This window comes from Rhinolophus sinicus, linkage group LG10, assembly GCF_036562045.2.
Source record: "Rhinolophus sinicus isolate RSC01 linkage group LG10, ASM3656204v1, whole genome shotgun sequence".
Taxonomy (NCBI): Eukaryota; Metazoa; Chordata; class Mammalia; order Chiroptera; family Rhinolophidae; genus Rhinolophus; species Rhinolophus sinicus.
Genome location: NC_133759.1, coordinates 106,992,639 through 107,018,923, shown reverse-complemented (window position 1 = coordinate 107,018,923; position 26,285 = coordinate 106,992,639). Strand labels below are relative to the sequence as shown.

Below are 26,285 nucleotides of genomic sequence, written 5' to 3'. Positions count from 1 at the left end.
CAACGTTACTTTTCCCAGGTTTCAAGTGTTTCCTCCGCCTTTGAGGAGCCTACAACCCAAGGGTCCTGCGCCTGTAAGGCCTGGTAGATGGAATGCCCCACGGCACTGCCTCCTCTCCTGGCTTGAAGACGCTCCTGCCAACAATGCGATCTGTGCCCGTGTGCTGTTCTTGGTCAGAGGAAGGCTGGCACGCCCCCACATGGCCAGGACCCAGTGTCACAATGCTGTCCTGTTTGGGGAGTGGAGCAGGTATCTACTCTCTCTCCACTCCCTGGGCCCTGGGCTGTGGTCAGGTGACCTGGGCTTAGCCAGTCAGACCCATGCAGAGCCTAGTAGAGGTTTGACCAAGGGACATGGGGCTACAGGTCAGCAGAGACCCTCTCCAGCACTCCTGGCTTCCTCCCAGCCTCTGGATTATCTCAGAGATTAAGATATTAGGAGAATAAAGGTCAGTGCCTGACCTTGGGGACAGGCCCCTGATCCTGCCCTGTCTTCTCTCCGTTGACCCCCACCCCTGCCCAGGCCCCTCTTTGCAGCTCCCCAGTGTGCCTGAGCTTATACCTGTCCACCACCTGGAGGGCCCCTCCTGCCCATTGTGCAACTCTGCTGACTACGTTCATGAGATTTCCTTGGAAAGATGGTGGCCTTGGACTCCATATGCAGGGTTCACGCCAGCGCTCATTGTACCTCAAGAAACATACCTCCCTGAGTCTCAGCTTCCTCGTGTGACCAACGGGAGCACTTCCACCAGCCAGGGTGTGCATGGGGAATGCACGGGACGCACCCCCAGGCACAGAGGTGCTTGTTTCACCCATCGCTGGATGGCCAGGCTGTGCCAAACGACAGAAAATAACATGAGTGCAGCCAAGATAAAATCAGGTAAGTGACACCATGAAAGACCAGTGTGTAATTCAAGGTTGCTGAGAATGGACAACACACACACATCAGGCTGAAGTGGTGCAGCATTTCAATACAGCAAGGGGGGGGGGGGGGGAGAGAGAGAGAGAGAGAATGAGATCTGCCCCTTGCAGTGTGTCCCTCCCTTGTGGTCAGCAGATCCACTCAGCAGATCCACTCAGCAACCAACGTGGGCAGTGTGGCTGCATGCACCCCACTTCCTGCTCCCCTGTGGGGTCTCAAATACAGAAAGCTGGGGACACACCTGAGGGCCATTGACCCAGGTGCTTATGCAGAAAAACGGAGCACCCAGTTGGATCTGAAACGGGAAGGTATTCCTCCCCAAGGGGCTAAGCCCAGCACACGTTGTGCGGGCTCCCTGTCTCGGTGCAGAAGTGTTCCAGGCCAGGGCCCACGCTTATGCGGCCGAGCAGGGACCAAGTGACTGCCTTACCCAATAGTGCTCGATAAATAGCACCTTGAGTTACCATTATTTTACTCCAAGCTTTCTCCCTCCTGCATCCATAACTCTACTAACCATTATTTCACAGCCTGTGTGTCCTGCACATGCTCCATGCACGCATATAGCACGGGGCGGGGTATCCTGGCAGAGAGGAAGCTGTGCGTGGGACCCTGGAGGGTGAGTCCCGTGGTGCGGGGCCACCTGACTTACCTTGCCGAGTCTGACTGCCCTTCTTTTCCTGGTCCTGATCAGTTTCCACATCCTTTCATCCTCATCCTTCTTTGTGCATCGACTCTGCCTTCTCCATGGGCCCTGGGGCCTTCCCCACCAGCCCTAACACATCTCCCAAGAGACAGAGCCCAGGAGACCTCTCCGTCTGTCAGCGAGCAAGTGCTGGACACTGGGCAGGTGCCCATAAATACCTGCAGAGGCAATGAATGAGGTGGGTCTCCCCAGGCTGAAGCCCAAGGGAAACCGCACCCAGGAGCCCAGTTCGCTTTCTTCACTGTGACCTGGAGACATCGCTGGTGACCTGTGACCTCTCCTGCGGGAGACCCAGAACCCAGCTCCATCCTGTCTCGGGACACTTCAGATTCTAGTCTTTCAGGGTATCTAGCTGCAACGTAGGGCCACCCCATCTCCATTGCTTCCATGAGCCACGGTGTGGGCGATGGAATTACTCCTCACACGTCGGTCGGTGCCCACAGCGCCTACCCTTTTATTGGGTTGCCACTTGTAAACATGGAGACAAGTGGCAGCTAGACACACCCAATCACTACAACTCCATCTGTTGTAAAGCTCCAATATCTTAATGTCTATGCTGTATAACTTCTAACTTCTCCTTTTTAACTCAGAATTAGCTCAGAGGTAATTGCTTAAATCACACTGATGAAAATCAATATGGAGTAAATTAAATATAAAGCAAAATTCATCCTGAATGTGTTCCTTGTGGACTCTGAGTAATGGGATGACAAAGCAACTATTTTACCTCCCAGGCTTAGAGTTTCGTTGTTGGACATCTCAAGAGGGGATGTAATTATAGGACCCATTTCTCAAAACCATTAAGGACACAATGGGCAATGGGGATTGGTTTGTAACAGTTCCGGAAATCTCATCAATGTGACTCTTAGGTCTGTGTTTTTCACGCTGGTTTCCGGCAAGTTTCTCAGATTCCAAAGTTTTCCCACCTCCCTCCAGCTCCACAAATAATAGCCCTACATAAAGTTGATCCAGACGGGCTGTGGGAGCAGAAGGCTGAAGAGAGGCCCTGCGTCCCGTCCCAGGACAGAAGACTGGTCGTCTCGATGACGAGGCTAGTGGGAGAGAGACTTGTTTTCCTCAAACTGTGTTGCCAAGGATACGGCATCCAGTTCTCTGGATCTGAATGAAAGAGCCTGGTTTCCGGGGTTTTTGTGCATTTCATAATTTAGAATGTGTTTGGTTTTCATTTGCAACCCGGCCTGCCAGCCCATCTTCCCCACAGCTCTGCAGAGCTCACCCATAATGAACATGAAGAAATCAAACCTTCTGTGCTCCAGTTGTCACATGGGGAATAATTCAAGGTGTTGGTAGGATCAGAGGATTCTCCTGGTTGGGGGTCCTCAAGACTTGCCTTGGGAGTTTTACCAAAGGGACATTTACAAAATGCATGCTCCTGGTCCCCACTCACAGGGTGAGGCCCGGGAGGATTTTTCAAAAGTTCCCCGGGTGGCTCTGGGGCACACCTTGTTTAAGAAACTGCTCGAGTCTTGCTCGAATCTCACTTCCGGCGAGGCAACAGAGGCCCAGGGAGGGGAAGGAAGGTCTTCAGGAGCAGGTGGCCATGAGCGGCAGCCCCAGGACTAACACTCCTGGAATGCAGTGAAGATGGCATTAGAGGTCCCATTCCTGGCTCTGCCTCTTGCCAGCTGTGTGACATTGGGCAAGTTACTTGCTGTCAAGTTCCCTGGCTGTAAAATTGGGACAGTCCAGCTTGTCCCTTGCTGGGTTGGGGTGAGGCTTATAGGAGATCATGCACGTACACACCTGCACGTAGTAGGACCCCACCAGGGTCCACTATGATTATTTTCAATACATGTCTTTGTTCGTCCAGCATCATGATGTGGGAAGCTGGGCCCTGGAGGTCTTGCTCCCACAGTGAAGTCCTGCTCCTGCAGTCCCCAGGCCCTCCTTGCCTCAGCTAGCCACTCCAAAAGTTTCGAAGGACAGCCATTTCCTGGCCCCACCTGGCCCTATCTGCCCTCCAGGGAGCAATGAGCCATGTGGGATGCCTGGGGGGCCCTGACCCTCCAGCTGCTCCCCCAGGACTTCTAGATGAGGCAGAGATTGAGGAGGTGGACACACAGGCCACCCAGCCTGCTGGTTTCTGAGCCTGGACACGTGCACGCAGCTTCCCCTCCTTGGCTGCTAATGTCATCTTTGCACCCCCAGCCTCTTGTGTCAAAGCCCCTGAAAACCCAACCAGTGTTTCTCTGGGAAATAGCTCCCCATCGCAGACCTCCCCCTGGGGCAGCACGACTGACCCAGGACCCCCACAGCTGTGCTCTGGGACCCACTGCTCCCAGCGGATGACTGAGGGTGACAGAGGGGGAGACGAGGGCTCCAGGTCAACCAACAGCCTTACCGAGCGTCCTTTATTCTATGTGGCGTCCAGGATGCTGCACCCAACCTTCCCTCCGGCCCCCTCACCTTCCCTGGGGGCCCACCTTGCTCCATGCGCTCATGGCCCCAGCCTTTCCTGACTCCCTTCATATTTTTCTGAGGCATTTCTCCTAATAAAATTCTAACATGGTCTTAGTGCCCACTTCTGAGAGGCGTGCAGAATGAGTCCTATCTGCTTTTGAGGGGACCCGCAGGGAAGAGGCCCCAACAGTCACTCTCCCGAGGAGTGACGACTGCAGACGGAGAGGCCTGGCCAGAGCGCCATGAATCTGGCAATGGGTGGCCACCAGGCCTCCTGGGTGGGGGTGCTGAGACGGGAGAAGCTTGTAGAATTAAAGCATTTTCAATTGTAACTGCCAGCCTTCTAACAAACTAGCCAAAGTAAAACCCGGAAGGCTAGTGCAGTAATTGAAAAGTCCAGACAAGCCTCACTCCTGGCCCAGGTGGGTCCAGTGCTGGAGTTTGCCCTGGTCTTTGGCTCTCCTCTGAGTAGGGCGTCCTCAGGAGGCTCAGCCCTCCAGCAGCCAGACCAAGAATTCCCACTCGGCAACTCGGTGGATAAAGCCCACGTGGCCCCACTATGTTTCTGATTTTCCTGGCTTGAGGCACCAATCACTTTAGCCAGGGGAATCAAGGGTTCTGATTGGCCAGACCAAGATCACGTGTCTATTCCTGGGCCCAAGGCATGGGATTAACCGGCAGGGACCCAGCATGGAGGGCAGTTCCCCACGGGAAAACCTGAGTGCTGCTACTGAAAGAAGGGACCTAAGCTACTTGGCAACAGCTTAGGGCAGCACTGTCAGCTCTGCTGGGTGAGCCCCACCCTCTGGAAGCTGAGCCAAGGGGAGCCCACGACTCATGGGCATCCATTACACACAGTCAGGGCTCAGACTGAGACACAACCCGAGACATCCCTGCACATTCCAGAACTTTCCAGAATCTCATCCACCTTCTGTCCCAGGTCAGTGGGAAAACTGTGAATGTGAGCAGGGTCGGGGTGGGGGAGACTGTCTGCTGCAGAGACAGGCTTGGTCTTGAGAAATTGGGACAGATGGTTGCAGTCAGCTTTAAGAAGGAAAAGCTGCTGAGAGTCCTGGGGTTGGGAGAGGAAGGGCCTGGGAGTGGGGCCCGGCCAAGATCTGGAGCCAAGAGACCCCAGAGTGAACAGTTTATCCACAAACGTACTAAAAAGAAGACCCTGTGAAGCAGGCAACTACATAAATAATGAGCTGAAGTCTAGCCGGCCAGGTTAATCTTGACAAATGGGTTTACACCTGCAGTCTCTCCTCCTCTCAGCATCCACAGCCACCTGATATTAATGTCCCTTTGATGCCTGTCACAGCCGGGACCCGGTATTTCCTGGTTCAGGACAACAGGGCATTTGAATTTTTTTAATGACAGAATCTGGAAGCTAATTAGACCATTACTCTTCAAAGATTTAATTTGCTTTGATGGGCTAATCTGTAATCATACTTCCAAGCAGCTTCTATTTAATTACTGCACAAAATGAATAAGGTCCTTGAGTAATTTGTGTCTGATAAACTCACCTCCTGTTTTAGTTCTCAAGACAAAGAAAGACACAGGGAAGGGACAACAGATGGACAGATGGATGGGGAGGGGGAGACAGATGGATGGGGCCGTGGTGGGGGCTGACACCTCGGGTGACAGTTGTCACCCAGGAGAAGTGTTGCAGGAATCATGTCTGAGCAAGGAGACCACAGCAGGAAGGACCCCATAGGAACGGGATCAGTAGATATTCAGGGGGGTTTCACCTGGGACAGAAGCCCCAGGAGGGCAGGCGTTTTGTCTGTCTTGCCTACATTTCTCGCCCACGTGCCTGAACAGAGCAGCTCTAGCTGCTCAGCAAACACCTGCTGAGCGGGTACACCAGGTCAACTCGACTGACGTTTGCGTTCTTACAGCCAGAGCGAGGTTGATGTGGGAGAAGGCAAGTTGTCAATTTACACTGTGGCCCACTGTCACCTAGTCACCTGGACATCTAGTGAGTCCCTCTTGAAGCCACCAGGGCTCACTCTCCCTTCTTTAGGGGATGGCGCCCTCATTTTGTGTTGAGGGGCCATCTCGTCCCCTGGACTCTGTCTTGGTGGGTCTCATGGGTTGAATTATGTTTCCCCCTCCCCAAATTCATATGTTGAACTTCTAATCCCCGGTACTTCAGCGTGTGACCTTACCTTGATCTTGAACTTCCAGCCTCCAGAACTGTGAGACAATACACTTCTGTCATTTAAACCACTCAGTTTGTGGTATTTTTAATGGCAGCCCTGGCATTGTGGAGTGTCAATCAAAGTGCCCTCCCCTGCTCTGGCCAGGATGCTGATCTGATGCCCCCTAGCTGAAATTTGAATCACACTGCTGTCAGTGAGCCCTGCCCTACTCCCTCAGATGGGTCATGTTCCTGTGGGAATCTCCCTCCTGCCTCCCCTTCAATTCTGTGAGCTACCCCCAGACCCTTTCAATAAGGAGGGGGCCTTACCTCTTTACATGGGGGAGGGGCTTACTGTATCAGAACTATTTCTCTGTTGCTGGCTATCAAATGTTTCTGACTGATCCCGGAACTACAGAGTCGCCCCTCCTAAGGCAGGTGTCCAGGCAGGGAGGGGACAGCAGGGCTGCTCAGTGTGGAATCACCCAGTCCCTCCTGGCCGACCACACGTTAGTCAGTCAGTCTAGATGGTATGTTTGGTGTGGGGATGCTGCAGTGAGTAAGGCAGCAGGAAGAGAGAGGGTGAAGCGATTTCAGTACAGCAAGGTGGGCATTATGACAGGAAGTATGGGGCCCTGTGGGAACACAGATGAGGGGCCCCTAACTCAGTGGGGTGGGCTGGGCTGCGCTGTCAGTAAAGAGGAGGGAGCAGGGCTGACAAAGCAGGAAGAGGATGGAGCTAAGGTGACCAGCTGTCTGGATGCCTGGGCCTGTCCTGGGAAGCCCTATGGTGCCAGGCAACCTGGACAGTCGGTCCCCCGAGATGGGGCACCCAGGGGGTTTGTTGTAGCTGGAGTGGAGAGTGTAGGCAAAGGGTAGAGGGAAACTGAGAAGGGCAGGATGGTCAGGGGTCTTGCTGTCCATGGAACAAGGAGCAGATCTTACAGCTACGAGAAAGGGAAAGCTTGGGAGTCCCACGCAGGAGCACGACGTGATGAGAACTGGGACTTTGCCAAGGGTTCCTGTGCCTGCTGTGGAGAACGGAGTATGGGGGCAGAAGGGAGCAGAGAGACCCGCCCACACAGGGACCCTGCGAGTGAGGTCCCAGGGCGGACTGTCAAAGTGATTCTGAGCTTTTGTGGGGGGGAGCAGGGTGGGGACAGACCCTGAGGAGAGCCCTGGACCCTCTCCTCTGATAGATGCACACGGTTACACTCACGCATGTGCTCTTTGTCACACACACACACGCACGCTGTTGCAGGCAGTCTCAGGAAGTTGCCGACCCCTGAGATCCATCGTGAACTCAGGGTTCTGAACCCTGCGTAGAGCCCCAGGATGCCACATCCTGTGCTGGCATTTGCCATTTCTTTGGTCATCCTGCACCATAGCCCCCTTCCCATACCTGCCTCCTGCTCTGAGGGCCACAGGGACTGGATCCTCCCTCCCTCTCCGTCCCAGCAGGGCCAGCACACACTGAGCTCATCCGTCAGATGGATTCTCAGCCTCCTCAACCAGGCCTCGGGCTGGGGCGTGGTTCCCGATCTGGGGCAGCAGAGTGACCATCCCTTTCCCAGGGCTGACACGGTCATTTTGAGTCCAGTTCGACTAGAGGCATTTCACATGTGTCATGGGCTACAGGGCTGTCATCCACATTTGTTCACCGTGTGTAGAACGGGGCTCTTGTCCTGACTCAGCCACACTTCTGACTAATGGAATTATTTTTTTTCCTGCCCTGCCCATTGGATCTCAATACCTGCCAACCAAGCCTTGGGGTGAAGCTTCAGGACTTGAATTGTACAGAATGGAACAAAGGCCACCCCCTGCAGCTCTCGCCCTCCCCAGATCACAAGATTTTTCCGGAGGAGCCCTTGCGCCGTGTTGCCTCCCCACCAAAGCTCCTTTCTTCTTTCCCTTGGAAATTTGATGACACCGAAATGTCATCTTTCGCCAGCAATGCCTGAAGAAAGCAAGAAGGCGGACAGGCCTCACCCACCTCCCCAGCCCCCGTGCCATGCTGCCAACGCCTTTTGGAAGAGATGCTAGACTTTCCCTGCATGCACCTGGCTCTCCTGCAGATTCACAAATGGCAACGCGTGTAAGAAGTAGATGATTTCCTCAAAAAATCAACAGTAGAACTACCATACGACCCAGTAATCCCACTTGTGGGTATGCACTCAAAGAATTGAAAGCAGGGTCTCAACCAGATATTTGCACACCCATGTTTGTAGCAGCTTTATTCACAAGAGCCAAATGGTGGGAGCAACCCAAGTATCCATCAGCAGATGAATGGATACTTGGAAACAATGTGATCTATCCACACAATGGAATATTATTCAGTCTTAAAAAGGAAGGAAATCCTGTCCTGTGCTACAATGTAGATAAACCTTGAAGACATGCTCAGTGAAATAACCCTGTCACAGAAGGTAAGGACTGTATGATTCCACTTATATGAGGTCCTTAGGGTAGTTATGTTCGTAGAGAAAGAAAGTAGAAGGGTGGATGCCAGGGGCTGAAAGGAGAGGGGTGGGAAATCAGTGTTTAATGGGGACAGAGTTTCAATTTGGGGAAGATGAGAACGTTCTGGAGATGGATGTTGGCAACATTTATGTGTATGTACTTAATGCCACCAAAAATGGTTGAAATGGTAACTTTTATGTTTATTCAGTAAAAATGAGTAAGTAAAACTAAAGCAACTCAGTAGGGGCTCTGCTCTCCCTGGGCTGGGCAAAGTGGCCCAGCGGGCAGCTCTCTGTTGCTGGGCAAAGCCAGAGCCCCGGTATCCTGGTGCTGAGGCAGCCCAACCTGGGGTCTGGAAGAAGATCTACTTTGTCTCTAAACCAACAGACAGAGATGGCTCTGCGTACCTGTCACAGGAGGTTAAATTCAGAAATAAGGGCCCTAGGGGGTATCAGGGCTGATGTCACACAGGAGGCCAAGTTGCAGCGTCTGTTCTTTGTGTTCAGCTGTGTCAGAGACCAGCAGAGGGTGTGAGCAGTACAGACCTGTCCCCGAGGATGTGGGGACAGAGGTGGGCAGGCAGGGGAACTGGGATGAGGACTCAGGACCAGCTGCGGCTGTAGGAAGGGTCAGAGCCCCTGCGGCTCAGAGTGACCATGAGCATGTCCCTCCCTGTCCCTAAGCCTCGGTTTCCTACTCTGTGAAATGAGGGTGGATGGTCATTAAGGGTTCTCCCAGGACAGCGAATGTTCGCAGTTCTGTGTGAAGAATTGATGTGTCCTAAAGTTGTAGCACATTAGAGCTGGAGGGGTGTTGGAGACGCCCGGACTGTCACCTGACTAGTGCTTCCAAGTGCCCTGGAGAGTGGGTCAAATTAGAAGTGCCCTCATCTGCCTCCCAGCATCGGCTCTGGGGGCTTCGTGGTGGGCCCTGCTCAAAGGCTCTTTTTAATGATGGCTGGGCTATCTCACCTCGATGTTGCTGAGCCCAGGGTGGGCCCCGACACTCTCCTAACGATGAGGCCCAAGAAAGATGAGTCTGGTTCCAGGCAAGGTTTTCTGAAAATGAATAATCTGGAGGAGGCAGGTCCTGTTTCTCTCATTTCTTAAGATCCAGCTGGTCAAGGACAAACAGGGTGGGGGAGGGGAGTATGGCAGGGACCAGGCCCGGGAGCCGTCTCCATCCTCTGTAGCATCTTCATCACCATGACAACACTAGCCATGCTCTCTAGAGGCTTTTCAGGTGCTGGTGCTTACATGAGATTTCTAATCCATTAAGACCATCTCTCAAGGCAGCTGCTACTGTCCCCACTGTATTGATGGAAAAAATTGAGGTTCAGAGTGGTTGAGAGACTAGCTCAGGGTCACACAGCAGTGAAAAGGTGGCACCAGTATTTGACCCTGCATTCATCTCCCCACATCTTACAGCCCTGGAGGTGAGAATTGCGGTGGCACCCTGAGCATGGTGGATGACAGCAGTGGAAGTGCTGCTGGTGATTGTGGCAGGGTCCCCATGGGCAGGTTCTCACCCGCTGGGCTCAGCAGCTGCTACTGGTTTGAAAGCCCAGGACCTGCCCTGCCAGGGAAGCAGCCTACAGTGGGACACACCCACCAGCATTTAGCATCCCAGAGCTGCGTTGTCCAGCCATGTGGCCAGGAGCCCAGCAGCCGGCAAGGGCGCCAACTCTCAGGCCCAGCCCATCCTCTCACACTCTGAGCAGTGGGCACAGTCTCTCAGCTGCCCCTGTACATCCCGCTTCCTGTTTCCCCATGTCCACAAGGGTCTATCCTCCCCGTGGAGCTGCTTAATTGGACCCACTTTCCAAACCTCTCAGGGAGGCACTGCAAAGCTCTCAGTGGGCACAGACTGCATTTGAATTGAGTTGCTGTTGATGTTATTATTTGGGGGCAAACGTTCATTTCTAGGCTCTACACCGCACATATCAGGGCTCATATCCAGACCTGGATGCTGACTACAATTCCCAGGCCCCTTGCAGACAGATTCATGGAGGCAGAAGCAAGTCCACCCTGCAGGCCTAGCCCCTCAAACCCTCCTCCATGCTCCCTCCCTCCCTGGATTCCGGGGCCCCAGGGCAGATGGAGCCATTTGATGGAAGGAGCCTGGGCCCCTGCGTGACTGCGTGGAGCAAAGCACCCACTCAGCCCACGTCCAGCTGAGGTGTGAGCCAGAATTAAATCTTTACTGTGGGAAGTCACTGAGTTGCATGGTGTCTCTCAGAGGGTGGGAGGAGGCAGCTGAAGCAAGGGCTTCCCGTGGCTTGTCAAGCAGCAGAGGCCTCAGCAAAAGAAATAGCAGAAGGAAACGGCAGATGCTTCCTTATGGGGACACCTGAGGACTCCCAGAACCACTGGAGGCTTAGCTGGGGTAAGGTTCCCAGAGGCAGGCCTGGGCAAGTTTAGCACTCAGCAGAGCACTACTCGGGGGAGTGGGGTCTTGGGGAAACAAGACTAGAGGGGACCCCACAGCAGCACCCCTGTGACCTGCAAAGAATTGTGGTACCAGAGCCTTCCCTATTCCAGAACTGTGAGAGGATAAATTTCTATTGTTTTAAGCCACTAAGCTTCTGGTAATTTGTTACAGCAGCCCCAGCGAACTAATACATTTGCATTTCACAGATGAGGAAACTGGAGCTCGGAGAGGCGAAATGATTTGTCCAGGTCACATGTCACTAAGTGACGAGTCCGGATTTGGATATGAACTTAAACCTCAGTGCCCATGCTGTTGTCTGCTATCCCACCCCAGGAGGGATGTCCATTCTCTCTGGGACACGGAGAACAGTGTAAGCTGTGCACTGTGTCTATTTAGTCCAAGTTTTCTCGAAAATAGGGCCCGAGGCAACACTTGAGTGCTAATGCCTTACTGGAAAGTGCCGTCCCAAGGCTGTGAGAGTAAGGATGGGGGAATGGGATAGAGCATATCTCAAACAGAATGACACGCTCCTGGACTGACCACTGCTTTGCAGCTACAAAGAGGTATCCCAGGGCACTTGGCCGTGGTGTGATGTTTGCCCAGAGGCTGTACAGAAGCCCTGCGTCAGAACAGTCTTTCAAAAAGAGGAAAGGAGACTTGATCTCCCCCCTTCATCTCATCTTCTATGTCTTTGGTCAAAGTGGTTCCCATGGGAAGTTAACTCACCCACGCTCCAGGGACATCCTCTGGTACATTTAGGCTACTGCAGGGGAAGCTGGAGGCCATGCACTCACCTGCGGGAGGTCAGGATGAGGACATGAAGAGGCAGATTCTTACACTATGTAGAGCAGAGAGAAGCCCCACCATCCCAGGGCCCTGTTGAGCTACAGAGTGCACCACCCAGCCACTCTCTGACGACATTGCCTGCAAAAACAGCCCTGCTGACCCCAGCCAGCCCAGGGAGAGAACAGGACAGCTGCTTGGGGGAGGTCTGTTCTGCTGCAGTGGGTAGGTGAGATAGCAGTGATTCATGCTCTGCTTCCCACAGGGCTGCAATCTGCAAAACAGTTCTGTGTGCAATGTCAACGGGAGGTGACTGGAAGGAGTGTGGGTTTGAGTGTCCACCACCGGCCTGGTGTAGGAGGGTCTTCAGGAAGGCGCCCGTTCCCAACCATCTCTACTCCGCTGTCCATTCTGAGACATTTGGGACTAAGAATTGTGGTACTGTCAGGAGCAACAGGGCCCAAAGATACTGCAAGCTTGGGGGCCGTAGCGTGACCCCATAGGTGGTCCTTCTGATGAGCATCTACAGGAACACTGAGCTGTTCAGAACAGCAATGAGCCTTCTCTGAGGAGAGAGAGCACCCCCCAACCCGCCTGGAGCCAGCGGTGTCACAGAGAGGCCACGTAGCCCAATCACCTGGGTCCAGGTCCTCTTGAAGCCACAGGGAGGGGCCCATAGCCCATGCCCAGCCTTGCACTGGGGAAGAGGAAGGGCTGCAGACAGAGACAGTGCTCATACCTGCACAAGGGGAAGTGGTCCCTCCACACCAGGCATCTGTTCCCAGGAAAGCCGGGGGGCCCTGCAGCTCCTTGAATATAGACGGGGCCCAGAGAGGGCACAGTCCTGCCTAAGTTTGCACAGCAAGGCAGTGGCATGGTCTGGCCTGCTCCTAGGTGCTGGCCCCCCCGGCAGGGCTCCTCCTGCACCCTAACATCCCTGCTGAGGTTGTCCAGGCAAGAGGGGTTGCCCTCCTGGGTACAGTCTCCAGGGTGGACCCCAGTGGTCAGAGAGAAGGGAGGGGAGCTGCCCCCACTCAGTATCCTCTCTCCTCTGGCGGCAAGTGCAGCTGGACACAGTCTGACTGGCTGTCATGGTTGTCATCTGCCCTGGCAACAAGCCAAGGCTGTTACACGAGTGCCATCGCCATGGAAACCATGAGTCAGGGCCACGCTCAGCAGAGCCAAACATGCCAGGGGCTCTCAGGGCCTCTCGCCTGCCAACAGGAAAGGCGACACCTGGCACATGGCATCTCCTTGGGACTCATTAACAGGGAGGAGTGGGGGGTGCCAGGGAGGAGGTGGGGAGGAGTGAAGGGGAGGAAAAGAGAGGGAGAGAGAGAAGAGGAAGGTAGAGTAATAGCACAGCCTTGGGACCAGCTTGGGGCTGCCAAGTTCAGATCACAAGGGCTGAGGGGTCTCTCCTGCCAAGTAGCTGAATTTGCCACTTACTGAACCCTAGAGACCAAACTCCCAGAGCCCAGAGCCCCACAGATGCAGCCTTTTAGCATCAGTGGGGAATGGGGGAGCCTCTGGATCACGGGGTTCAGCCTGAGACGCCACCTGGAGCAACTGCTCTTTTCTTTTCCCAGGATACAGGCAGATTTGGAGGCTTGCCCCAGGATCACACAGTGGGTCCACAGGGGAGCCCGGAAAGCAAGAGGAGAAGAGCCCATCCCAGCCCACGAGCCTCTTCCGGCAGACAAGGCACGTGAGGGCCTGCCGGCTTCAGAGGAGGCTGGGTCCACACAGGAGCCCTCAACGTGGCCTGGGCCCAGCAGAGGACAGCCCCAGCCCCCAGATCTGGGCACCCAAGTTGTGTTGGTGAGTCAGTTGCTGGTTTACCAGCACATGGCAGGTTCCCGGGCTGGCCCACACAAACCTGTGGTATTCCCTCTGCCCCGTGGCTTCCTGAAAATAGGGCAGAGCCCATCCCAGGGAGGCCCTAGCTGTCTGCAGACCCACAGCCCATAGGTGGGCTATAGGTGAGGGCTGTTGGTACCTGCTCACCCTGGGTGACTTGTCTCTCACGTTCTTTCTGATGAGGGCCGATGACTGGCTTGCCAAAGGCACTTGGAAGAAGGGGGACTGGGCTTTGCATCGAGGACTTGGTGATTCTAGAACAGCAGCATTCACCATTCTGCCACTGAACACCCACCAGGTGGCTGAGACATCGTGGGAGCCATGAGGGCGACCCCCCCATTCCTGACGTTGGGGAGGCAGCTGGAGCCTGGGGGGGTCACTGTGCACAGACCTGTGGGTACCCGAGGACAGAGTTGCCAAATGCTGGGGGTGGGGGGGGACAGAAGCCAACCCCCTTTCTCTGCCACATGGCTTCTGAGCATCAGAGTGGGGCAGGAGCAAGGGCAGTGGGAACTGTCCACTTTGGGGTGCAGTCACTCAGCCGGAAGGGAAGTGCTCCGGCCCCTACTGAAGTTTTGCTGAGCAAGCAGCAAAAAGTCAGATGAAATGTTCCAATTGCCAGGAATGAAAGCTGAGCCTCAGGTGCTGGCCCCCGGGACAGAGCCGATTCACTCCGCGGAGGAGCGCACGGCCCAAATCAGAAGCTTTGACGCGTTCCTGAATTAGGGCCGGCTTTGTTCTCCGCGTGTCCCAGGAAGGCTGGGCAGCCTTGCTGTCTTCGTGTGTATGAGGTGGAAGGGTTGGAAGAGCACATTCTAAATGAGATTACATTTTATGCATGTTTAATGTAAGGTTCTCACCACTTAAAATGCGGCTCTATTAAAATAACAGGGAGGGAAAATTCACTCTCAGCTCAGTGTGGAGAGAATAGATCATGAGTGAAATGAATAATATATTAACAGAATAATGATATTGCTTCTCATATTAATCGCATATATCACAGGATTCTCAGGCTGTCAGCAGAAGTTTTTTTAAAAAAACATGATTTCTAGTTTTCCAGACCAAGAGGTCTGAGGCCTGTGGGGCGTGGGAGCTGGCTGTCTGGTGGCCACGCTGGTTATGAGACAGGTTTTCGGGGCATGCTGACGAGGCTGCCAAGGGCTCAGGACTTCCCCTGGAGGTGGCAGTGGTTTTGTAGGAAGGCTGCCACTCAGCACCAGCCTGCTTCCCTTCCCAGTGCCCACGGTTTGCCCCGGGTGTGAGCAAGAGAAATGAGACCGGGTCCCCTATTTACCGGCCAGCAAAGCAGGAATATATACAGAGGGTCCAACAGCGTGATGCAAGCCCAGGAAATGCAGGCAGCCCAGGGTCAGAGCCGGGTGTCCCCCACCCCCAGTGCCTGTAAACAGCCAGCATCCAGTGGTGTTCGTAGGTCCCCACCAGCAAATGTGTGTCATGTGAGCAGAGCTCTTGAAAGAGAGGAGAAGGTGCTATAGAAACGTGCAGAATAGGCCAGGTTTGGGGAGGGTTTGTGGTGGGGGTGGTAAGCGGCCATTATGGTGGTTTACACCCTCTGCACATACGATTTGCACACAAGAGCAGCGAATAGAGAACCCTGTCCTAGAAAATAGAAACCAGAGTCAGAATCCATGGAATTCGCCATGGGGAGGAAATAAAGGCATGGAACTGCTGTCAGGGGGACCAGAAATCGGGGCCGAGAGCTTCCCAGAAAAATTCCTCCAACACCCTCAGAAATGCTTGTTGTCAGGACTCAGCCGTGTCCCAGTTGCAGGCCTGTGGGGACCACCAGGGCCTGAGCTGGCTGTGCTGACATCTAATTGCTTAGAATCTGGAGAAGAAAGGCCCCACCCCCACGCCTGCTCAAATAAGGAGCAGAAATCCTGGGATGGACAGAGAGCGCTGGCCCTGCCAGCCATGACACGCACCCCAGGTAATCAGTCCCAGCCACTCGGGTGGGCGCAGGGCCAGCACCCTCCAGGCTTTGTCTCCACGCCCACTCACAGCTGGCAGGTGCTGTGCCTGTTTCCCTACTTCAGAGATGAGTGAAGTGAGGACCACAGACGGTAGGGGACGTGCCCAAGGCAACCCAGCTGCTAAGTGGTGAGATTGTTGCATTATTGAGCACATGTTGACTAATCCCTGTCCATCGGGTAAGTGGACAGCGGGATACAAGCAGGTGCCAGAGGAGGAAAGACTCCAAATGCACTGACCCGACTGGGCTGACCCCTCCTACTTCTGCCATGGCCTGGAGCTGTGGCCCCCAGGTCAGCTTGAGCCCTGGAATGCATACACTGCAGCAGACCTGAGCCCCGCCTGCAGCCGGAGCAGAGCCGCCCTGCCAAGCCCTGGCACCCAGGCCCACAGCTAACCTGCAGATCCATGAGAGTGAGCATAAGTGCTTCCCACTGTGAGCCTGGGCTCTGGGCTCTTTATTACACAGCATTGCTGTGGCAGTTTCTGGCTGATGCAGTGGCAGAGCCAGGACTCGGGATAGGTTTGCAAGGCCCGAAAGCCCAGGCTCATCACCACAGGGCTCATGCAAACCCAGCTTGGATCCCACAGGCAGATGTGACCAATCATCTTTCTGCACAAAAGGCCCTCCCCACTGCAAGTCCACCCTGTGGCCCAGCCAGTGCAGAGTCCTCACCCTGGACACCTACGACTCAGTACTAACAATCCTTATAACTAACACTTCTGATAGTATCCACACCTTTACTGCACCATCTCTTGTCATCTTCATTACCGCTCTGTGAAGTGGGCCCAGTCACTGCCAGTCCCAGTGTGGGGAGGAGGAAGGTGAGGCTCAGAGCAGTCAAGTGACTTGCCCAAAGTCACACAGCTAGTAAACGCCAGGGTTGCTTCTCCAGCCCAAATAAACCTGACTCCACATGAAGTATTATTCGTACTCCCCTGTACCAGGGTGTCAGCTCAGCGTCCCCTCCCAAACAGCCGACCTCCACTCAGGGCCTGGGGGTGGAGTACTGACCCCCTCCCATTGATCAGCTTCATTTGTAGCCCCTGGAGGTCGGCTGGCTGCTTGTCCTGGTTGACGGTGGAGAAGGACGAGTGTGTTGAGTCCGGCAGGACCGGCTGGGCCAGGGGTGAGCATGGACTGGACAGAAACGTGAGTAGATTCTAAGGCTGCTGGGGCCTCACCATTGAGGGCACGGACTGACCGCTGGAAAAGGGCCTGCCTCCAGTCAGCTTTGCTGCACTTCACCTCGCTCTCCGATGGCGAGGGCTCAGTTGTGGCAAAACCCACCCACCACTGACCCACACAGCTGTTCTAACAACTGCTGGACCATCTACCTCATCTGAAGACTCATTGGCAGGGCATCACTATTGGGTTGTTGAACGTGGCCCGGGGCAGTGAGTGTCCTCAGATGTCCACAGCAGTGACCAGCCAGAGGCTGTGGCTGTAGCCTTGCCTTGAATGGCACCCACTTCCGAGGGTGGTAGGGGAAGTGCATAGGGCAGTCATGGAGGTGATTGCAGAGAGTGCAGCAGGAGTAAGCACTCAGCACATGTGTGTCACTGTGACTGTGGCTGTGGGTGCAAAGCTGAACTTTCTTCTGTGCTGCGTGGCCTGCCCCACCATGGGTGGCAAGGACCACAGCTGAGCTAGAACCCTGCCCAGCAGGGCTGGCTCCATCCTGGGAAGATGCAGGCAGCAGAACTCAGGCTGAGACATAAAACCTGTCCATGGCAACCAAACCCTTCCCCCAGAGGGGTCACTGGCTTTGTTTTTCCAGGCCACTGGAGGGCAGCTGAAACACACAAGCTGGAGAAACTGTGCCGTGGACCAAAGTGGTTCTTTGTACCAATCACAAGCTCCCTAGTTCCCTGGGCCGCAGTGGAGCCGGAGCCAGCCTGGAAAGTGGGCCAAAGCGCGGAAGTCCTTTCTCCCATCCTTGTGTGCTGGGAAAAGACTGAAGCCCCGAGGAGGTCTCAGGCCGTGTGTGGAGTCGCTTGTAAGGGACGCCAGTCTCAGGCTGTGAGAGCAGGGAGCAGGCACATGATCCCGGAGAGTTCAGGGCAGTGTGGTCTCCAAGTGGAGGAAGAAGAAATGAAACCCTGCATCCTGGCAGCTCTCTGGGAATGCCCATCTCTGCTAGCCAGGGGGGCACTGACCATCAGCATCTCCCTCCCCCCCAGTGCTGTGGAGCAGAAGAGAGTGGATGTGGTTTTGCCTTCGTATAGGGAAATACAGGCCAGCTGGGGCTCAGCACATCAGCTGGCCTCAATGTCACCCAGTGAGCTGGGGCAGAGCAGGCAGCAGAACGCAGCTGTTCTGACTTCCAGACAAGCCTCTCTCTACTTTGCCAGTGAAATTATCCAGGGAGATTTTTAAAAATTCCAATGCTCAGGCTCTACCTCAGGCCAATGAAATCAGAGTGCCTTGGCAGGGGTGGCATTGGGATTTTGTCAAAGTCCAGGTCATTTCACTGGGCAGTCAGGGTCTCTAGGCTGCTGCCAGGACACTGGCCTCCTGCCCAGCTGGCTTCATCCATCCACTGCAAAGTTCTCGGCAGTACTTGAAAACACTGTCTTTCAAACGCAGTGTATGAACCTTCCCCCCACAACCTTGCCTACACCACTTGCTCACTTGGCAGACCACCTCTTCATAGATGCTTCTGAGGCCAAATCTGAATGATCAAAAGTTCGCAAGTAGAGGAACTTCCCCTTCTCTGGGCAGCCTTCTCTGAGTGATACCCCCCCAGGCGTACCCAATCCCCCTCCCTGGGGTTTAATCTCTGTCCTCTGCCAGGCTTGCTTCCTGTGGGAGAATGAGAGGTGGAGGAGGAACAGGAGAGACGTGGAGCCTGGACTGGGATGCAGCCAGCCCGGCCGGGATCCAGGTTGCACCTGAAAGTGTGTTGAAGGTAGACAGCATCCTCCACATTCGTGCATGGGGGGAGGGCCTTCCTCCAGACCCGCCTCAGAGCTGACGATGCCCGGTGGTGGTGACTCAGAAGTCCACGGCCACACCTTCACCCTCTCGCCTCGCCTGCCTGTGTCCGTCAGGCCTGCACCTGCCTTTCTAGGACGGTGCCCACCAAGGAGAGTGTGGCCCAGCTGAGGACACAGTGGAGACACAGGGCAAGTTTGTCAAACAGAATCATGTCTCACAGATGCAGACTTGCTCCTGCTTTGCTCGTGGCAGGACCGCGGCTCTCTCCTTCAAGTTTGGTCATCAACAGAGGAGCTGTAAATATAGATCCGGGTCTCTGTACAACCCACGATGGGCAGGTCAGAGGCAGACAGGACAATCTATGACACCTCAGCCCATTTGGAAGATTAAAAGATTGGGAGGGGTTAAAGGAACATTCTAGGTCTCAGCTGCAAGGACCTTTGCTCCAGGGTGCAGTTGAAGGCATGGAGAAGGAGGTGGAATTCTATGCTGGTCTCATAAAAAGGCAGCGTGAACAGCCCTCAGCTGCTACTAGACCATTAAAAGCCTAATTTCCATTCACCTATAACTTTATTGGGCTCATCCGAGCTATTATTCATCAGACAAGCCTGTCTAGGAAAGAGTGGAGAGTGCCTTTATATTAAAACGTTTTCTGGTGGCAAATGCATTAGGTTTTATGGTCCTGCACGCACATCTGCCCTCACAATGGGGAAGAGCCTCCTCACCCATGCTGGGGCCGTCAGAGGTTACCGGTGAGACTGGGGGACCAGATGTCTGGACACCCTTCCCCATGCGTGGGCCTCAGGGTCTGGAGTGGGTCCCTACCCACCTCTCCAAGAGTTTGGGTAAAATTTTCCATCCCAGGGAGCCACCAACTGACTCTCACACAACGCACCCCCTCCACCCCTCCCCAGTTCCCAGCTGCCCTGCCCTTCAGCCACGCGCTGGATACAATGTGTATTTTTGGAAACTGGTCCCTGGGTAGAGGCTGGAGAGTCTGGATAAGGAGTAGACAGGCCGCTGGAAAACTATGACGGGTATCCCGGGGGACACAGGGCTTGGCAGGTTGTGAAAAATGTGGAGGGGAAGAGACAAAAGAGGCTGGACGGCCCGAGAGGCGCTCAGCAGTGGAGAGTCAGGGAGAAGAGCACCAGTGCTCCCGCCTCTGGCATTGGAGGGGGAGGGGCAACCGGACTTACCCTTGAGGTTGCAGGTCTCTTCTGCCTTGGATGAAAACCCCTAGTGGAGACAATCAGAGTGAATCCCCCAGTATCAGCGCCAGCTCGCAGCTTCACCACTGAGTGGCTTGGAGCAAATTACGTAGCCTCTCTGAACCTCAGTCTCCTCATCTGTAAAATGGAGGTCACCTCCCCCCTCTGCCCTGCTGCTGGCTGGTTGGCGGGATTAAAGCAGAGAGAAGCAGAAAGCATTTAGCGATGGGCCTGGCTCATACAAGCCCAGGGCTCACATCAGTTGTTAGTATTGTCATCGCAGCCGTGCCCCATGGTGACGCCTGGTGGTGACGGTGGCAAATTGCCAGTTGTTCCACCCCATGCTAACTGCAGAAGTGGTCTGGGATGTCAACTCTTCCATCTTTATTCCAGAACTGAGTGGTTCCCAAGACCCTAGTGACCAAACCAATGGAGGGGTGTGTTCCAGCCCACCCAGGTAGGGTTTCACATTTGTCTGCTGGCCCCAGGAAGAATTTCCAGTAGTTAGCTGTTGTTGATAATATTTACAATGTTTCTGAAGAGAACATAGGGAAACCCCACACATCTAGAGACAACAGTAGTAACCTGTCTTGTGGGCTGTTCTGTGGATTTAATGAGTCAAATCACATAAAGAACCTAGAGCCAAGTGTGTGTGTGTGTCTGTGCACGCACACACATGTGTATGCATATTTAGAGTTTTCTTTGGGATTCTGGCTGCCATCGTGAAACAAAATGGCAGCCTACGTATTTCCCACGGGCAGATTCTGGCTATTCATGGGGTATTTCCCACTTGGTAGAAGTTATAGAGAGAGCTGAAGGCCCCAGGTGGTATCTGCTCACCTCCTGTGCCCGGTGGCTACTCTGATACCTTTCAGGATGGGCATGTCCAGCACGAGAGGGCCGGGTGGCCCCTGCCACAGCCTCGATGCCCCGCTGCCCAGTGAAATCCCCTTGCTGCCGTGTAGGTAGGCGGTCCAGAGGGAGCAGGTCAGGGATCTGAGAGAGACGGGGAGACTGGGAACGTTTGTGGCAGGGCTGAGGCCTAATCAACACAGGTTGTAAAGGGCTGAGACTAGACCATGCGGAGATGGAAGAATTGATGGCAATACCCCAGGTGAGGTGAGAGGTGGTGCTGCCTTTGGACCAGTTTGGGGGCAGTAGACTTAGAAAGAACTAAGCAGATTCTGGATACATTACAAAGGCTGCCAGTGGGATTCGTTCACAAATGGATATGGTGTTTGAAAGGCAGAGAGATATCCGGGGGTCACAGGATTTGGCCTGAGACACCACAGAGTGGAGTTGCCACCAACTGAGGTGGGAAGGCTGGAAGGAGCAGGTTGTGGGGACGAAAACTGAAAAGAGATTAGGGGTTCCAACCAAGCCCATTGGGAGCCCATTTCAGGAGTCAGGAAGAGAAGTGAAGGGCAGAGAAGTGGGCGATCCAAGGACCACTGCCCACTGCCCACCCCCTATCTGCCTTCTGAGCATTCATGTTCAGGGAGGGTTGCCCAGTGGAGCCCCCACCAGAAGGCCAGGGCCTCCCACTCCTGCAAAAGCCCTGGCCTGTGAGCACGTTTCTCAAGGAAGAGAAAAAAAAGAAAAAAGAACACCTTCAGGGAGTGAGGTAATCTGCACAAGTTCTCACCGCCAGCAGCTGACACAGCCCTGAACTTCTAACACAGCGAAGTGTCCCCTAAAAGGCACCATTGACACACGGCCCTGCTCCTTCTTCTTGATGGGCCCCCGTTTCCTGGCTCAGCACCTCTCAGCCCTTAGCCTGCTTGGTCATTCTGCACGGAGGCACAGCTCTCCTGGTAAAGAACCAGAATTCTGCTCCTTCAGAAATAAAATATACCTGTCTGCCTGCTGGTAGCCTCACATCTCTCCCTCTCCATTCTCAGCATGTGACTTGAGCTCTTTATAATTCATCAAAAAGGTCACACATAATGAGCTCATCTCTTACTCTGCAGCTGGGACTGTCAGCTCACCTTTAAGAGCCCCACACCCTGGACAAGGACCCTTAGATCTTGTCCCGAGGCTGGGGATGAATCACCTGTGAGTCAGTCATTAGCCTGGGACAACACTGCCCCCTTCTTCCTGAGGACCAGCTGTGTGCAAGGGGCTGGGCTGGGGGCTTTCATAGATGTTTTCTCACATAATCCTCCCCTAATGACAGAAGGAAGGTGCCCACATGCCTGTTTTGCAGAGGTGAAAACTGAGGTCCCAAGAGGTTTAGTATCTTGTCCAAGGTCCTTTTGTGGGCATCTAATGAAGAATCAACCTTATCCAAAAAGAGGTCTGGCTTTTGTCCTAGGTTTCTGGGAGGTGATCTCTAAGCCCTTGGAATGCCTTGCATGATAAGAATGTCTTTGTTTACCTGGGGGCTTTGGGCCATGCCGGAAAGTCTAACAATGTGAATAGGGATGAAGCTTGGGACCACGCAATATCAGCCTGACCTCCAGAGGGGCTAGACACTAAGGTCAGCCATGTGGGCCATCAGCCGTGTCTATGTGATGGAGCCCCAATAAAGACTGGACAGCAAGGCTCAGGGGACTTCCCTGATGGGCAGTACTCTGTGTGCATTGTCACATGTCACTATCAGGAGATGTTAGCACCGCCTCCACTGGGAGGGGATAACTGGAAGCTCCATACATGGAACCCTCCTGGACCCTGTCCCATGAGCCTCTGCCCTTGGCTGACTGTAATCTGTCTCTTTTGCTGGAATAAACCACAGCCATGAGTGTGACAGCTCTCAGTGAGTTCTGAGTCCTGTCTAATTATTGAACCTGAAGATGGTCTTGGGGACCCCTGAATTTGCAATTGGTGTCAGAAGTGAGAGTGGTCTTGGAGACCCCTGGACTCTGCCATTGCAGTCAGAGGTGAGTACTTGTGACAGGTTCCCTAACTGGTCTCCTAGACTGTGAGAAAATACATTTCTGTCATTTTAAGCCAGCAGAACCTCAGGACTAGGACCTCGGCAGCTCTGCAAACTCACCAGGCATGAGTTTGTGGTAATTTCAAGGTGGCCCTAGGAAAGAAATATAGGCCCTCTGCCTTCTGGAGGCTTCTGCAGAAGTGTCTCTCTCTGATGTCAATTCCTTGAGAAAGGGCCCTGCTCCAAAAGGATCCAGTCCTTCTGAGGCCAGCAGCTCCTCTTTACTGTACATTTGCTCAACCACTGGGATGGCCATGAGAACACACCGGCAGCCCCCAACAGCTGCTGTGCTCTGCAATCCACAGCTGTGTTTGCCCTGAGAGCACCCTTCTCATGGATTGCTCCCAGCCAGCAGCTGCCTTCAGCAGACCCATTCCTGGGGTTCTCGGGACGCTGATGGCCAGCTTTGCCCGGAGATTCCCCAAGAGCCTTGTTGAAGCTTCCTGAGGCTGCACATAAGCGGAGCTCACTTGCAGGCTAAACCTCCCTCCCTCTTTCCTTTACTCGTGATAGGATTGCATTGAGCTGACAGTGTGCTCAGCCATTCCTAACCCCCTCTGTTCTCTCTCATTCAGGCTGTGTTAGTTTCCTAGGGTTGCCACAACAAATCACTACAAACCAGATGGCTTAACACAACAGAAATGACTTCTCTCACAGTCCACGAGACCAGAGTCCAAGATCAAGGTATGTACAGGGTTGGTTCTTCTGGAGGCTCTGAGGGAGAAGCTATCCTGTCAACCCCCCAGCTCCTGGTGGTGGCCAGTGGTCCTTGGTGCTCGGTGGCTTGTGGCCACATCACTTCAATCTCTCCTCCATTGTCGTATGGCCGTTCTCCCTGTGTGTGTCTGTGTCCTCTCCTCTTCTTATAGGACATCAGTCATTGGATTTAGGGCCCTCCTAAGTCCAGGATGATTTCCTCTTGAGGTCCTTAACTAATTACGTCTGCACAGACCCTATTTCCAAATACAGTCACGTTCTGAGGTCTGGGTGGACATGAATGTTTGGGGAGTGACTCTATTGAACCCACCACACAGGCATTTCCCTAATAAAATCCTGTCTTGGCATCTGATTGCCGGTGGATGCACCACACCCTCTGTGGCCCAGTCACTGTGCTAGGGCTGGAGCTACAAAGGTGGACCACCCAGACACGGGCCCTGGTCTCATAGGACGTAAGATTTGGGGATGGAGCAGGTGGGGGGGATCAGGTGGGGATGGGGGTGCACTGTGCATAAGGACTCCCCTCCACTCTGCTTCCCTGCCTCCCAGCGAGGGGCCTGGTCCAGCCAGTCCCATCAGAGGGAGAATGGCTCCCAGGCCCTGGCTTCCAGGGTGTACTTGCTCAGAAGGCTGTCGTGTTGAGGAAAATACACGAGCCGTCTGCAGGGTTCTTCCTCTCACTGACTCTCCAGCACCCAAAATAAATGAACAAGACATAATGCTGGCATGGTCTGCGGCGGAACTCCATGGCAGGAATGAAAATTGGCTGCAGCATCCAAGAAATCCTTGAATGGAAAGAGATTTCTAGGACAACGTACCTCTAGGAACAGACAGTGTCTGTGGTAAAGCTGGGAGGGTGGGGGGAGATAAGCCTGCCACCGAGTGTGTCTGTGCGTGTCTGTGGACGTGCACACCTGCACAGGTGTGGTGCCTGTACAGGTGTGTGAGCGTGCGGAACCCAGCCAAAATCACAGCATGGGCTTTCTTCTACTGTTTGCTACTGTTTGCCCATCTGCCAGCCTGTCCCATCACCCCCATGCCCTCCAGCCAGCTGGGGTCACTTTGTCTTGTTATATTTCAACAGAATTGGCCTTGGCCCCTGTCCAGGGCCTGGGAGGGACGCCAGCCTCGTGCCGCTCACTCCCTGGGGATTCTCTGCGTGCTGACATGGCTCCAGGCCCACCTGGCGTTGAGTTCCGGCTTTTGCTGGATCCTCCATCTGCTCCTGACACGTCGCTCTGTGCCAGCCATCCTTCTCTAGGCGTCACATTCACAGAACGTCAGGGACTTGCTGGGTGGGCGGCTTTCCCCCTCGCTCCATCACAGCCTCTGACGTCTTTCCACGGAAACGAGGCAATCCTGGCCAAGATGTGCTGTGGCCCATCCCGCCCTCTGTCTGGACCTCACCTAGGCTCCTATGGTGTTTCCCTGGAAATAAGGCCCAGCTGGACCATCAGCTCTAAAGCGTCCTTTGGAGCAAAACTTAATATAAGACTGGGTATTATATTACATTATATTATATCAGATTAATTTTTGCTGCCATGAGTTAGTGGACCCAAGGGATGGGGAGCCCAGGTCTCCTGAACTTGTTGGCTGAAAAAGGAAGGTGGATGTTTTATGAGAAAGGCAATGTTTAACCATGAAGCAAATAAATGTCTAATAGTGGAATTCCAGGCAGTGTGACACTTCATTCATTCAAGAATATTCATTCATTCACTCATTCATTCACTGTCAGGACACTGGGCATAGAGTGATGAACAGGGTCCTCATGGAGCTCACCCTCTCCCTGGGAAGAAAAATTAAACAGTCATGATTAAAATGTCACTATTGGGATGAGGAACAAAAGAGGGTGAAGGGGACCACAGCGGGGCAGTCACATAACAATGAGTTGATGTTTAAGACGCAGCCAAGGGGAAGAACCACGGGCCTCAGTCAGAGGAAGCAGAGGGGCCAAGGCTGGAAGGCGAGAGTTCTGGGGATGACAGTGACTTTCCGGTAAGGTATCCACTGGCCACATGTGGCTTTTAAATTTCAATCATGGGAAATTGAACAGAATTAAAGATTCAGCGCTCAAGAGCCACACTGCGTTAGAGAGGGCATGGGCAGTGTATACATTTCCATCATCTCAGAAAGTTTGTTGGTCAACCTGGCTGGACCCCGAGAGGCGCTGTCCACGGTGGCAGCCATCAGCCACAGGTGGTTGCTAAGTCCTTGAAATGTGGCTAGTACCACTGAGGAACTGAATTTCAAATTTTATTTAATATTAATTAATTAAAATTTAAAAATGGATCTTTAATTCAGTCACTGAAAGACTTTTAATTATATTTAGAACAACTCGGGTATGCGAATCTATTTTTCCAACTGTACATTTTATGAAATCTAAATATGGATCAAGTTAAAATATGCTGGAAGAAGAAACTACACACACCAGATGGCAAAGACGCAGTACAAAAAAATGAAGGTACATCATTTCATTAATAAACTTTATGTTGCTTACATGTTGAGTGATGATATTTTGGTTGTATTGCGTTAAAAGATATTAAAATAATCAGACCTGTTTCTTTTAATTTTTTAAATGTGAACATTAGAAAATTTTAAATGACATATGTGGCTTGAATTTTTTTCTATGGGACAGCGCAGGATCAGAGTTTAGAGGGGGAGGGAGAGGGAAGGGCAGTAAACTGAGAGGGCTGCCGTGGGCTAGAAGGTCTTGTTGGCTCAATACAGAGTTTGAGCTTCTTCCTGGGTAATGGGGAGCCATAACAGGTGTTTGA

General features: G+C 53.6%; 1 long non-coding RNA gene across 1 annotated transcript; it reads left to right on the top strand.

Annotated features, from left to right (window-relative positions):
* Positions 1 to 4,719: 4,719 nt before the first annotated feature.
* On the top strand, positions 4,720 to 25,179 carry LOC141567315 (uncharacterized). The gene is made up of 6 exons (XR_012489893.1): positions 4,720 to 4,982; positions 7,951 to 8,608; positions 13,445 to 13,676; positions 23,370 to 23,478; positions 24,204 to 24,353; positions 24,596 to 25,179. It is a non-coding gene; the product is annotated as an uncharacterized LOC141567315 (long non-coding RNA).
* The last annotated feature ends 1,106 nt before the right edge of the window (positions 25,180 to 26,285 follow it).